This window comes from Megascapheus bottae, chromosome 8, assembly GCF_031878675.1.
Source record: "Megascapheus bottae isolate mThoBot1 chromosome 8, mThoBot2.hap1, whole genome shotgun sequence".
NCBI classification, from domain to species: domain Eukaryota; kingdom Metazoa; phylum Chordata; class Mammalia; order Rodentia; family Geomyidae; genus Megascapheus; species Megascapheus bottae.
In genome coordinates, this window is record NC_143516.1 from 54,628,392 (window position 1) to 54,643,308 (window position 14,917).

General features: G+C 37.3%; 1 protein-coding gene across 2 annotated transcripts in view; it reads left to right on the plus strand.

Moving 5' to 3' along the window:
- Rngtt (RNA guanylyltransferase and 5'-phosphatase) overlaps positions 1-14,917 on the plus strand; it is a 233,839-nt gene that overhangs the window by 181,142 nt on the left and 37,780 nt on the right. The gene's annotated exons all lie outside the window — the stretch shown is intronic.

The following is a 14,917-nucleotide window of genomic DNA, read 5'->3' on the forward strand; positions in this document are numbered from 1 at the left end:
TGCACTCTAGGCTTACTTTGAAGTTGAAGTTTTCATCCCATCTAGGATTAGAGTTGCGGACTATTTTCTATTTTTTTTTTTTAATTTCTCCATGCTTTTTAGCTATCCTATCACTTCTTTCTTCATTCCTAGCACTCTTTCTTTTCTCCTCAGAGGGTATCTCATGTAGTGTCAGGAATGAAACTGTGAGTTCTCTGTCTTCCCTCCCCTCCCCTCCCTTCCCCTCTCCTCCCCTTCCTTCCTTCCTCCCTCCCTTCTTCCCTCCTTTCCCTCCCCCCTCCCCCTACCCTTCCTCCCTCCCTTCTCCCCCTCCCTCCTTCTCCCCCTCCCTCTCCCCCTCCTTCTTTCTTGCCAGTTCTGGGCTTGAACTCAGGGCCTGAGCACTGTCGTTAGGTTGTTTCAAGCCTAGAGTCCTAACACTTGAGCCACAGCAACACTTCTGGGTTTTGTTTTGTTTTTTTTTTCTATGTATGTGGTACCAAGGAATTGAGCCCCAGTCTTTGTGCACGCTAGGCAAGCACTCTACCATTAGGCCAAACTCCCGGCCCCTCTCGGTCTTCATTTTATGTCACTGTTAGGCAGCACAAGTTTATTCATATTCATATCACCACAAATATGTGAATTACTGTTTTCTCTTTTAATGTTTGGGATATCTGTGATGTCATTGAGTAAAGGAAATATTTTTTATTTCCATTTTCATGTAACAAGTGATGAATGTGAAGTCCACCCTTATGGAAAAGTTGTCATATATTATGTGACTACACTAGTATAAGGACTCTACAGCACACTTAACAGTATCCAAATTGAGGTTGGAGATGTGGTTTAACAGTAGAATACCTGCCTAGCAAGCAAGAGTCCATGAGTTCAAATACTGCTTAAAAAAAATGATAGAAGGTTGGAGGAAAGAAATTTGTAGTGTAGAATGAGTAGAAAAAAAAATCTTTACTACTCATTTAAAGAAGTCACAATGTTTTACAAAATAAAAACAGTTAAAACATTTTATTACTTCACATCCAAGAAACAAAAGAGTTTTCTACTTCTTAAAATAGGAAAGATTGGCCGAGAGATTGGCCTAGAGTGTTTGTCTAGCATTTGATGCCTCAGTACCATATACTAGAAAAAGCCAGAAGTGGTGTTGTGGCTCAAGTGGTAGAGCTTTATTCTTGAGAAAGTGAAAGGACAGTGCTCAGGCCCTGACTTCAAGCCCAGGACTGAACCAAAAAAAAAAAGGATTGTCTTCAGGTCCCCAGTAGTTTGTCATTGCACTTAATGAGCCAACAAAAGATAAGCTCTAAACTATAGTGTCTTTAAGATCTAAAATAATGGGTGAAGTTCTTTTAAAATTTCATCAAGAAAAATAATACAAAAAACTGTCTGTCTGTCTGTCTATCTGTCTATCGTATTGGGGTTTGAACTTAGAGCTTCATACTAGTTAGATATGTGCTTTATCTATCTTAGAGTAGGTATTTTTACAAAAATATTGCAGAAAACAAAACAACACTGTGAAGAAGATATGCAAAAAAATGAAGTTGCTATAAATATTACATTGAAAATGGAAACAATCATAGTTGAAAATAGAAACAGTCATAGAGTGCTGCAACAAAACAAAATAACATGTTAACAGGAGATGTAAAATGAGACATGATACTATTATGTTTATGTTACTCCTAATAGTTGACACTTTTAATTTGAAAAAAAGGTCTTTCTAAGTTAGTTGATTAGGTCTTGAATATTTGAGCTCAAGACAATTCTTGGTGTTCTGAGTAGCTGGGACTGAAGGTATATGCCACCATGCCTTCCAAATAGTTCCTTAACCAAGACTTGTGTTACTGGACCAAGACATGTAATTTTGAAAGAAACACTTTTGTTTGAGACAGGGTATCCCTAAATAGCTCAGGCTAGCATGCTTCTGCTCCAGGCTCCGTGGTACTGGGACCATAGGTGTCTATGTATATTTAAGTCTTGCAGGAGGAAAGACTCTTGAAGAGAGGGAGAAAAATAGAGTAACAGCTGGAAGAAGTGTAAATTTCAGTAGTAGTATCTTAAACTCACATAGAAAACTGTGAAATGCCTAGTATAATGGAAGAAAACCAAAAGGGATCATTCTTATGCATTGTTTTCTGTGTTTGGGCTTTGTGTCTATGTTCATGCAGATGAGTGTGTGCATATGTATGTATATACTATACACTTACAAGTTTTGTATATGATGCATCGATATACAAAGATTTTATTCATATTTTACCCCAAACAGAGTTTTTAGAAAGCACACAGTTGACAAGTATATACAAATATCTAAAATGTAGAAAAGAAGAATAAAATCTTTCACTTGAAGACAGGATAGTGCTAGAAGGATGAACAGATCGAAGTTCTTCATTATACAGATAGGAGGAGTTAACAGAATCAAGCCAATCATGAACCTAGTCCATAACCTAAAACCCCAGGTATTACAGCTGTGAAAACAGGGTGCAAGAAAGAGAATAAGGTGGGGGGATGATAGATTCAGTAAAGAATCCTAGGGTTCTTGATAGCATCAGTCCTGTATTTTTTTCTTTTATGTCACAGTCTCCAACACATACTTTAATGTCCTTGTTTGATGTGTATAATTATTTTATTTCAGAATCTGTAGATTTGACTTGTGGTATCTAGTATTTACTCTGGTATCTAAGAATCTTTTGCAGATTCAACTTCTATTGTTTGGTACAGAACTAGGGCACATCTTTTTGTAAGACATATTTATGTAACACGTTTCTCTGGCCCCTAGTATTATGGTTAATCCAAAGAGCTTCTGCCACCACTTGGGGTAAAGTAATGTGGGAGTGTGCTTGTGTCATTATTTCTATGGTCCAAGGATTTCTGTAGCAACCTGTCCTGTTGAATGAAGATAAAGGCCTAGACATCATTTGAACATTCAACCTGATATTGCCAGACACCTTGAAACTAATGCAGTTATTTCTGGAAAGGTAGTTTGGCTGCAGGTTGTCTACAGTACAGGAAAGGCTGTTTTGGTTTAATTCTAACTTCTTGTTGCTATTTAATCCATTACTTTTTGAAAAAATAGATCAAATCTATAAAAGGAGCAGATATGTATTATCAATGGTCATACTTCCTTTTTTTTCTTATAAAGCATGCAGTTTAAGAAAAACTATCGATAGAATATTCTTCATCTTGTAATATTATTGACATAATTTAAAAAAGCTTATTGAGACACTTTGGGAACAATAACTTTAGAGTAAGTAAAATTGGATTAAAACCAGAATCAGGCACTTTTTTTTTTTTTTTTTTTTTTGCCAGTCCCGGGCTTGGGCTCAGGGCCTGAGCACAGTCCCTGGATTTTCTCAAGGCTAGGGCTCTACCACTTGAGCCACAGCACCACTTCTGGCTTTTTGATACATATGTGGTACTGAGTAATCGAACCCGGGTCTTCCTGCATGCTAGGCAAGCATTCTACCACTAGGCCAAACTCCCGGCCCCGAATCCGGCACTTTTGATGAATATACATCATGCTTTGTACTTCTGAAAGCTATATTATCCAAATTTCAGGATCTGTAACCTGGAGCATAGGACTTAGACCTTCCAGATGATTGTGTTGGGGCTTTTGGAACTGAAGGTGTTAATCTATGTTAGCTATTCGGAACCTGGGGGAGTTAACTCTGTTAATTTACTTACCTATTATTTCTTAGAATTACTCTGTACTCAATGTATATAGGAAAGTGTAATAATATATACATAGATAGCCAGAACTTTCTTCCATTCCATCTTTGATTTCCATTTTAAATAACAAGAAAACAATAAGCAGAAATCCTGCGTGGTTAACTGATACTTATTGACTATATATGCTTAATAAAAACTAATAATGATAGCAAATGAAAGAAATAATGAATAACTTGATTTATTTTCATTCTATCAGTCAGAATTGAAAATTTCTGACTATTCTTACATGATTATTAAGTAAAACACAGTTCTGGTCTTGACACAATGCTGAGAGTTCAAAATGTAAGTTGGAACTGCTTGCTGCAGACATTAACTCCTTTACACATGCCCCATTGGCCTTACTGTTTCTGGACAGATATGCCAAGTTCCCAGGAACCAGAGTGTTCCTAAACACATATTCAAAAAGTATACAGTTTGAGGTTTTAGCTATTTACTGCTCAGTTTCTCAAATCCCAATTTGATGCAAAAGAAAAAATAAAAATAAAGTATATCTGAAGATCTAATGTTGTATCTCAAGGGATTAGCCTGAGTCTTATGATAATAAGGTATACACTTGCCTTTGGAGATAGGAAAGGAAACAGGATTTTATGAACCTACTACTGTGCTAGGTGCTTCATATCATTCATACATGTTACAGTTCCCATTTTATAGGCAAAAACATACGGCACATTCACTAAATTGAAAGAAGACCATAACACATTCATCCCTCCTCGCCCAGAAGTCTGTCCTGAGATTTAGGGATTAGTTTGCTTTTCAAAGGGACATTACATTTGTGTATTTGAATTGCTTTGTGAAAAAATTTACAATTGGGAAAGTTAATCTTACATTCCAAAAACGGTACACTCATGTCTCATACTAGCCTGCCTCGCAAAACAGCTCAAGAGCCAAAAACAACCTTAAAAACTAAAGCATTCTATTCCTTTGTATATGATATACTTTTTCCTCTAACTTGCCAATTTCTTTACCAGTTACATAGTATGAGCTATTTTCTCCCAGGAAATCTCTTGTATGTATAACAAGTTAATTGCTTTCCGGAAGTGACTGTATATGTATATGGACAGTTTTAGGATTCAACTTTGTTAAAAGCTGGAAAATTAATTCATGCTTCATCCTATGCAAGTCTCATGTTTTAACAGATGAAAGCCATTGCAAAGAAAGACCTATTGTCATGGAATATTTAAAGTCTACTTTTAGCTAAGAAATCCATTAATCTGCCTTTTTTTTGAGTATTTAATATCCAAGATAGAGGATATTCTTGTAGCAATAAGTTCCATGTTCTACTGATTGTGAAGGAAATATTTAAATAGAAAATAGCTCAGGAAGTGTGGACTAGTGGTAGAGTGCTTGCCCAGCATGCATGAAGCCCTGGGTTCCATTCCTCAGTACCACATACACAGAAAAAGCCGGAAGTGGTGCTGTGGCTCAATTGGCAGAGCTCTACCCTTGAGGAAAGTCCAAGCCCCAGGACTGGCAAAAAGAAAAAGGAATGAAAATTGTAGGTTTTAAAGCTTAGGTCAAAAACAGATTCACATCTGAATAATGAATGTACTGTACAAAAACCCAAAAGATTCAAGCAAATGAAACATTTGTTAATTTTCTATTCATGAATCAGAGCTATGATATTCTTGGCCACAAAATTATATTATCACCAGTTTAACACTGGGTCTCTTACCAGTTAACCAAAGATACTTTACCATCTTTACAGATGGTTGTTGGTGTTGTTTTTGTGTGTGTGTATGCTAGTCCTGAGCCTTGAACTCAGGGCCTGAGCACTGTCCTTGGGCTTTCTCAAGACTAGTGCTCTACCACTGGAGCCACAGCACCATTTCCAGCCCTTTTTTATATATGTAGTACTGAGGAATCGAACCCGGATCTTTGTCCATGCTAGGCAAAGCACTCTTACCACTAAGCCAAACTCCAGGCCCTACAGATGTTTTTAACACACATTTTCTTTGAGTTACACAATTATTTTTTCTCCAAAGGAAAATGTAAGCAATATTTTGAAAATCTCAAGTTGTTGAAACATGTTCCCATCTGTGAGCCTCTTAGGTTAGGTCACAAAAAGTAAATTGTACTACTTTTGATACCATCAGAAGACTTCGTGAACCACTGCTAATTTTCATTTTTTCTCTCATTTTTCAGTTGAATATGACTAGTATGTTTCAAAAATGATGTCAAAGGTGCCTTTTTACTACAGGAAAACACTAGTGAAATCAATAGATTTCAATTTTTAAAAGTTTTCATTTCAGAGGAAGCAACATCTACTTTACTTTAGAGTCCCTCTAAGGTTTCATGCTGTTGTGCGCCTTTTAACTAAGTAACCCTAAAAGGTTTAATAGGATTTCAAGACTACTAAATCAACATTTAGAGTACTTACCGTTCATATTTCAATTGCTAGATAATATATTTTCACTTTCAACATGGAAATTTAATAGTAAGTAAAGATATACTAGTTAAAATCTTAAAATACAAAATATATGAGATTTTCCAGGCAGTGTAGAAATACATGTAGAAACTGGATCATGCTTCCTTTCGGTTCTTGCTGCATTATTCATTGCTTTTTAGCTATTTGAATGCATACCTTAAGTTCCTTGGGTGAATAATACAATTTTTCATCTTTGAATTCTAACACAATACTGGAAAATACTTAGCATTTAGCAAGTGTTCAGTAAAAATTTGTATGGACACTGAAATTCAAATGAATTTGAGCGTTATAGCTCAGTGGCCATGTACTGTGGACCTAACACATAATCATTTGGTACTGGTAAAGATTAGGAAGACAGTAGCCATATTCCATGCCAGGTACTGTTTTAAGTCCTTCACACATAATAGCTAATTTACTATCACTGTCACCTTGTAGCTCTGAGTAAGGAAATGAAGGCATCAAAAGAACAGATGTCTTGTCTCTACTGTCCTGCTTCTCCATACCCTTCATTGTGGTCTTAAAGATACTTTATCAGGGGCCAGGAGTTTGGCCTAGTAGTAGATTGCTTCCCTGGCATGCATGCAGACCCAGTTTGATTCCTTGGTACACATACATAGAAAAAGCCAGAAGTGATGCTGTAGACTGAGTGGTTGCTTAAGTGGTAGAGCTCCTTCCTTGAGAAAGCCCAAGGACAGTGTTCAAGCCCTGAGTTCAAGCTCCAAGACTGTCAAAAAGAGAAAGAAAGAAAAAAAAAAAAAACTTTATCGGGTAGGTCTTCTATGACCACTAGGCAAGGCAAACTGCCCTTGCCATCTATATTTTTATACTCATCATTCATGGCATGCTTTCTCAATTAGCTACCCTGCACATGAGAGTCCACTTCAGAAAGGCAAAACTATGCTAGTTTTATTCACCATCTGAACATTAATACTTGTAAAAGTACTTGGCACCCAATGGCTACTTGACAAACATTAGTTTAATCATTAAAATATTTTCAGCTTATAGCAAACGTTCTCTCTATGGTCACTTAAGGAACAAGACGTATGGCTCTGAACAAAGTGATCAAAAATGACAAAAATGAATGGCTCTGATATAATGTTGAAATAGTCACTAAACAATAGACTACTGAAGATTCAGAAGTGAGTTTGAAGAGAAGAGTGAAGATTAGAGATGTACGATTGGGAGCCACTTGTAGATTATTGTTCCATACTTAAAATTTACCAAGACAATTGGCTTACTTGTGGTATACATACTACTTATGTTCAGAAAAATTGGTATTATATATGTAAGTTGTAAGCTGCCCAAGAAAAAATTGGGAAGGGACCTTTCATGAACTTTCTTGGACTGGCTTCAGACTGCTTTTCCCAGATCTCAGCCTTTTGAGTGCTGTCTGAAATTGTTAGAAGCTATATGTTATTAGCATGTTATGGCCAAGGGATTATGTAGAGATGAAAGAGAAAGTTTGCTCAGCTGGTTCAGCCTCTTCACAGTTCATTCACTATGGGAAAAAAAGAAGAAAGGAAGGAAAAGAGGTAGGGTCTAATTTGACATCCTGAGCAGAAAGAAACCTGCTCGGTTGGACAGCTGTCCTGATGATTGCCTCCTACCATTGTTAATGTAACTCAAGGATCCAGAAGGTAGATTGCTGCTACTTCCTTGCTAGTTGCTTGAGATTGATTACTCTTTTACTCTCTTCATATACTGTGTGGTGGGTTTTGGTTTTAGTTTTAGTTTTGTTTTGTGTGTGGACGGGTACTGGACTTGAACCCAGCCACGCGTTTGCCAGGCTGGCAGTCTGCTACTTGAATCTTGCCTTCAGCTTCCTGGTTTTGTTTGCTGTAGTTATTTTTCACAGAGGGTCTCAAACTTTGCCCAGGACTGACCTTCGATCTTAATAGTCTACCTATGCCTCGTGGACAAGCGTGTATTGGCACAATCTGCTAATTTGTTGAGATAGGGTCTTGCCTTTTTGTCTGGGTTAGGTCTCCAACCTCTAGCCTCCTGAGCTCTACCTCCTGAGTAACAAGGATTATAGGCATGTACTACAGTCCCCAGCTAGATGTGCTTTCATGCTCTGTCCCTTCATGATTCTGGATTCCATGGTTCTGGATACGCCTTCAGAAGCAGTTGGATATAAAAAAAAAAAATGATTGTTAAAGTTGATTGAACAATTGCACTGAACTCTGTTAGGAATTCAAAGAAGTGGTCTTAAAGGTTGTTATTTTTTTTAAGCCAAAAGCAAGAATTCTACACATATACAACTACATACACACACAAACATGTGCGTGTGCACAGGCATGCCACATATACACACATACACACCCACAGAGTTTACTGCCACATGATTCTGATGATTGATAATTCATCTAACCCAGCCTCAATGCGCATGGTTCACTGCATGCAAACCGATCCTGAGAGTGAAACAGTGAGCCTGAAAACTGCATGCTACTGACAATAAGGCCTTCTTGAATGAGGAATTGTTGCATACATCTGCATGTAGTGAATGGGCTCCCTTTCTCTTTTGTGAGATGGCAGGGTGGCAGAGGTGACTTCCAGGTTATTTTTACCAATCCTTGGTGGCAATCAAGTGTAGAGGAATTCTGCCATCTTTAGCTTCTGGCTAAAAAGAAAAGTGTATAAGTAAGAAGCTTTTATTCACTTCTTTATGCATGAGTATTCAGAGTCCATTTTCCTTTAAGAGATCACCTGTATTCTGAAATAGCAATAGGCTGAGCAAAATTAATATTATTATAAACTAAGTTAAAATTCTCCAAGAGCTTTGTGCTCACAGCCCCACTTCCATAGAACAATGTGGCTAACAGAAAGTACTCCCGGCCCCATTTGGTGCATTGTGAGGCAATTCTGTTGACACATGAATACATTTCATATGATTATCATAAAATTGAGCGGCCATAGTGCTGCATTTTTAGACTTCACATTTATAATAAGCCATAATAACTTAAACATTTTAAATGAATATAAGAATAGGCATTACTTGAAATAAAAAAATGTATGTTCAATTGGAGTGTTTTGCAGCTCAATTTAACAAAGCAAACAAATTTCCTGGCATTATTAACATAATCGTTCTTCTGTTGCATTTTGATTTCTAAAAAATTATTTAAGCAACAAACAAATCACTAAGAAACAAAACCAGCAAAAAGGAAATATAATAATGAGTTACTTTTCTGTGTGTGTGTGTGTGTAGTATAAGCTTAGTTAAAATAGACTTTGCTTTCTTCTTTTTCTTTCATAGCAGTGTGATTAGTGTACTTCATGGGCAAAGATGTTGAGAGTAACATAATTCCACAGCAGAATTATTTAGATTTTATGTGAAAAAAATATATTCTCACTATACTGCAAATAAAGCACTGTTATTAATAGCTAATTATGTTAGATCTTTTTTGGCATTTTCAAATTAATATTTTTATTTTAAAAAAGAAAACGGGTGTAAGGGTGATGTATAGAGGGGTTACATAAGTAAAGTAATGAGTACACTTCTTTTCTTAAATGTTGTTACCCCCTCCCTTGTTTTCTCCCACTTCCTATCCTCCCCCGATTTCCCTCCCCCTCAAGTTGTATAGTTCTTTTACAATGTAGTGTCTTGTGAGTATCGCTGTTGCATTGGTTCACCCTTTGTCCTTTGTCTCACCATTTTGTTACTCCCCTTCCCTTCCCCCCAAATAGATAAACCTATATAGAAGACACAGGGTACCAAAATCTAAAACAGTGACAACAGGTGATAAACCAAAGAGAGAAAAAATAAAAAGGAAAAAAGAAATAACTTCATACAGTACATATCTTGGAGTTCATTTCAGTTAGCATCATTTTATATAGTCATGTGTGCATAGCTCTTGAGCTATTGTGATCCTCTGCTAGGATTATCCTAGACATATGCTAATTATTACAAATAAGGGAAACCATGGAACCTATGTTTCCATGGCTTATTTCACTTCATATGATTTTTTTCCAAGTCTTTCTAGTTCCTTACAGATGAGGCGATGTCATTCTTTCTGATGGAAGCATAGAATTCATCATATACATACATATATATATATATATATATATATATATATAAAATTTTCTTGATCCATTCCTCCACCAAGGGGCATCTGAATTGATTCTGTATCTTAGCTATGGTACTTAATGCTGCAATGAACATAGTTGTGCTGTAGCTTTAGTGTGTCTTTCTTTGTAATAATTTGGGTAAATGCACAGAGTGGGATTGCTGGATCATAGGGGAGCTCTGTGTTTAGTCTTTTTTTTTTTTTTTTGCCAGTCCTGGGCCTTGAACTCGGGGCCTAGGCACTATATTTACCACTTGAGGCACAGCACCACTTCCAGCTTTTTTCTGTGTATGTAGTACCAAAGAATCGAACCTAGGTCTCTGTTCATGCTACTCTACCACTAGGCCAAACTCCCAGCCCCTATGCTTAGCCTTTTGAGGAACTTCCAAACTGTTTTCCAGAGTGATTGAACAAGTTCACATTTCCACCAATAGTGTTGTACCATACCCCTTTGGCCACATCCTCACAGTAAGTGAAGTGTATCATAAAAATTTTAGGATATATAAAAAAGCTTTAATCACTTGATTTGTATCTTTTAAAATTTAGGGAAAAAAAGTATATACCTGAAATTAAGAGTTTGGAAGGCTGAGGCAGAAGAATCTAGACTTGTATAGTAAAACCTCATCTCAAAAAACTTGATATGAAAAGAAAAAAAGTTGAATAGAAACATGCTTACTATAAATGTAAGTTGTTGCAAATAAGAGATAAAGATGGGGGCCGGGAGTTTGGCCTAGTGGTAGAGTGCTTGCCTAGCATGCATGAAGACCCCAGTTCGATTCCTCGGTCCCACATACATAGAAAAAAAGCTGGAACTGGTGCTGAGATTCAAGTGGTAGAGCTCTAGCCTTGAGAAAGTCCAAGGACAGTGCTCAGGCCCTGAGCTCAAGCCCAGGACTAGAGAGAGGAGGGGGGGAGGGAAGAGAGAGGGAGAACAGATTAATATAAATGTGAAAAATAATTCCTTTACAGGATTTTAAAGTATTCTTATTACTAGCATGTTTACAAAAGAAAGTTAAATTAGCTTAAAAATATCCTAACTGGCTGGCACCAGTGGCTCACCCCTGTTATCCTAGCTATTCAGGAAGCTGAGATCTGAGGACTGCAGTTCAAAGCCAGCCTAGACAGGAAAGTCTGTGAGACTCTTTCCTCCAGTCAACCATAACAAAACCAGAAATGGAGCCTAGAGGTCAGGTGGTAGGGCACTAGCTTTTAGCACAAAACTTCAGGAAAAATACCCAGGAGGGCTCAGGGAAAGTGTGTGCACACACACACCATTGCAATATTGGAAAAAATATATATAGGGAGCCTTGGAACGTATATAAACTTTCTTTCCTCCCTCCCCGTCCCACTTTCTCTAAGGACAGCAAAGAACTAGAATATCCATCTTACTCCAGAGTAAAAGAAACATAACTATATGCAGATTTAATACCAAGCTGATGATAGGACTTGAAGTGCTGTTATCCATGGAATATTCCAAAAGGAAGAAAAAAGATAGTGGTAACATCTCATGTGAGGTATCAAGACAATTAAAGAAGTGAGAATTCGGAGGCTCTGAGTAGGTACAGAAAGGAAATCAAGGAAGATTCCCAGTGCCTCCTTAGTGCCTCCTGTGGCAGCTGCCCGTGAAGCAGATGATGTATTCTAGGGTGATATGGTATTCTCTGATTTTTAATACTTCTCCCCAAAGATCTTTCCTGTAGTCTCTGGACTATTGCAGACCCACCCCTTGCAAGTTCAAAACTGGCACATCAGTACCAAGTCATAGGAGTTCAGAGTTGCAAATGCACTTGCCTATAGCAACAGAGTGCCTTTTGATAGTCCTGGAGTTAAGCTATCTGAGTGAAAATTAGAGAGAGGCACACTGATGTGAGACTATTTTGTAAAATAGGAAACTGCAAAGCATTCTTGCCAAGCATATTACTTGGATATTATTTTTAATAAGCACCAGGATTGTGCTAGACAATGTGTTCCAATATTTGGAGCTGGTATCTTGAATGTCTTTCAAGGAGTACGTTGGTGACAGAGTGGCACCTGCCATTCTGATTATTGTCATTCTGTCTGTATTTGTTCAATGTCTTTAGTTACTTCAGATTTTATTTTCTTGGTGGTAAGGGAGGTACTAGGGGTTGAACTCAGGGCATTTTACTTGTTAGGCAGGCACTTGACATTTTAGCCATATTTCTAGTCCTTTTTGCTTTAGTTATTTTGGGAATTGAACGTCACTCTTTCCTTGGCCAGCTTAGCTTAAACCATGATGCTCCCTCTTTGTAGCTGAAGTGACAGGTATATCCCACCACAGCCAGCTGTTCATTGAGATGGAGGCTCAGCATTTGCCCAGGTGAATCTCAGATCTCAATCCTCTCAGTCGTTGACTCCTAAATAGGATTTGGAGGCATAAACCAATGGCATCTGACTCACAATTTTCTCTCTCAAAGAAGACATAAGATTTATAATGACAAAGGGTCAAACAATGGCTCTGAATGGCTGATTAGAAATTCCAAAAGCAGACTTCTGGGGTCTCAGTGCACTGATTTTATATAGGCTTAGGAGAAAGAAATCCTGACATCTTTGTTTATGATTCCATCAGAAGAAAGTTTTCATTAAAACAGATAACTTCTGTTATCTAATGATTGAAAAGTTGTATGGGTCTGTGGGCTTTGGTGATCATTAATGCTGCTAAGGCAAACTGAGTCATTTTTAAGGAGAAAGAGTTACTCTAGAAGATCAGGGAAAAGAAGCTCAGTGTTATTGTCAATGTTCTAAGTACTAGACCAAAAGGCAAGCAAATCATTTGTCATTGAAAATTTTGGTGTACTACTTTATGCTGACAGACATGTACCTAGAAGACAGTTCTCTTGAAATCTATATTCCATAGGAAGAAGATGGTTGAGTAGTTGAATTAATACTGAGTCAGAACAAGATGTGGTAATGCAGTCTCCTGTAATTCCAGCACTGGAGTGGCTGAGGTTTCAAGGCCATCCTGGACTATGTACAATACTGTCTAAATTTTTTCAATTAATTTGTTTATTTAAATAAATTTTAAAATTAACATTGTTGAATTGTTAGAAGTTCTTGAAAGTAAATGAAATATTCTTTTGAACTATGTTGACATATAAATGAACTGCTTAGCTCATGCTCCTTTATTTTGAACTGTGTTAAACAAGGATATTTAACCATTATTAAAATGCTTTCAAGTCAGGCATGATGGTCCTTGCCTATAATCTTTTCTCTTAGGAATCAGAGGCAGGAGGAACCATATGTTCAAAGTCAGTCTGGACTACATAGTGAATTGCAGGCTAACCTAGGGATATACAGGGAGACCAGACCCCTGTCTCAAAAAGCAAAGAAAGAAAAGTCCAGTGATAAAAAAGTATTTGTCACTGTCAGAAGTAGATAGACTGTTTATCACTATAGTAAAGGCTTTTGTAAATTACACTGGTTTTACAAAAAAATGAACAATAGTAACTGAGGTTTGTTGTTGTTGTTGGTGCTGGTGGTGGTGGTGGTGGTGGTTTTTGCCAGTCCTGGGGCTTGAACTCAGGGTCTGAGCACTGTCCGTGGCATTCCTTCACTGTCCTTGGGCTCTATCACTTGAGCCATAGCACCTTTTCTGACGTTTCTATGTATGTGGTATCGAGGAATCAAACTCAGGTCTTCATGTATGTTAGGCAAGCACTCTACCACTAGGCCAAACTCCCAGCCCCAGCAACTGAGTTTTATAACTATTTATAAAGGAAAACTAATATTAGGCTTATGTGTTGCATTTTAGTCCCCTTCTCATAGTAATGGTAGACTGTAAGCTTCCTTTGGTGGTACATGTGATGAATGCATGCTTGGTTTATAATTCTCAGCATGAATGGTACTAAACAAAGTAAGCACCTATATGTGTTTATATGCCTATGCATATATATACATATTTTTATATATACCTATATATATGTATATATGTGTATATACACCTATATAGGTACACACACACACACACACACACACACACACACACACACATCCACACACTGCACTGTACCTGGCAGAGGCAGCATTTTTCTTTTTAAAACCCTTTCCTTTTGTGAATGCCCATGGAAAGGTCATGCAGTCCAGTAATGGATTCTTCTTTGGTGTAGAAATCAGACAAAAGCTTTGCAGCTGTGAAATGCAACCCATTTTAAAATTAACCTATTGTAAATCCTTAATGATTGAGAAATTCTGCAATTGGCTATGATTTGTGGTCTGTGCTGCATCTAGAATAACAAACAGTAGAGATGATACCAGCTAGAATCATGTACATTTGGAAAATAATAAAAATAAATAACTGAGCTCAGTTTAAGATATCCCTTGTGCTCTTCATCAATCAAATATTACATTGTCTTTTAACTTACTATATTCCAAGTGGAACTCAGTGCTTGAAGATAATTACTCACCACAGTTGAATACGCAAAAACTAAAATAGGCCAGAAGTTTTTATGCAGTTGTCTCCTGTAATGTTTCCATTCCTAGAACCTATATTCATAGCAAAAAAGGGGGGGGGAGCATAGATTTTTTTTCTTTTACAAAGACTAAGAATTTAGATTTGTTTGCAGTGTTAGGAACCAAGCCCAGTGCCTCTGATCATACCCATACCCAATAACTTCAATTTCAATAATAAAACAAATTAGCTGTGCTGTATGCAAATTCTTAAACTCACTTCCCATGTGTAGAAATCTCCTTGGATCAGTTC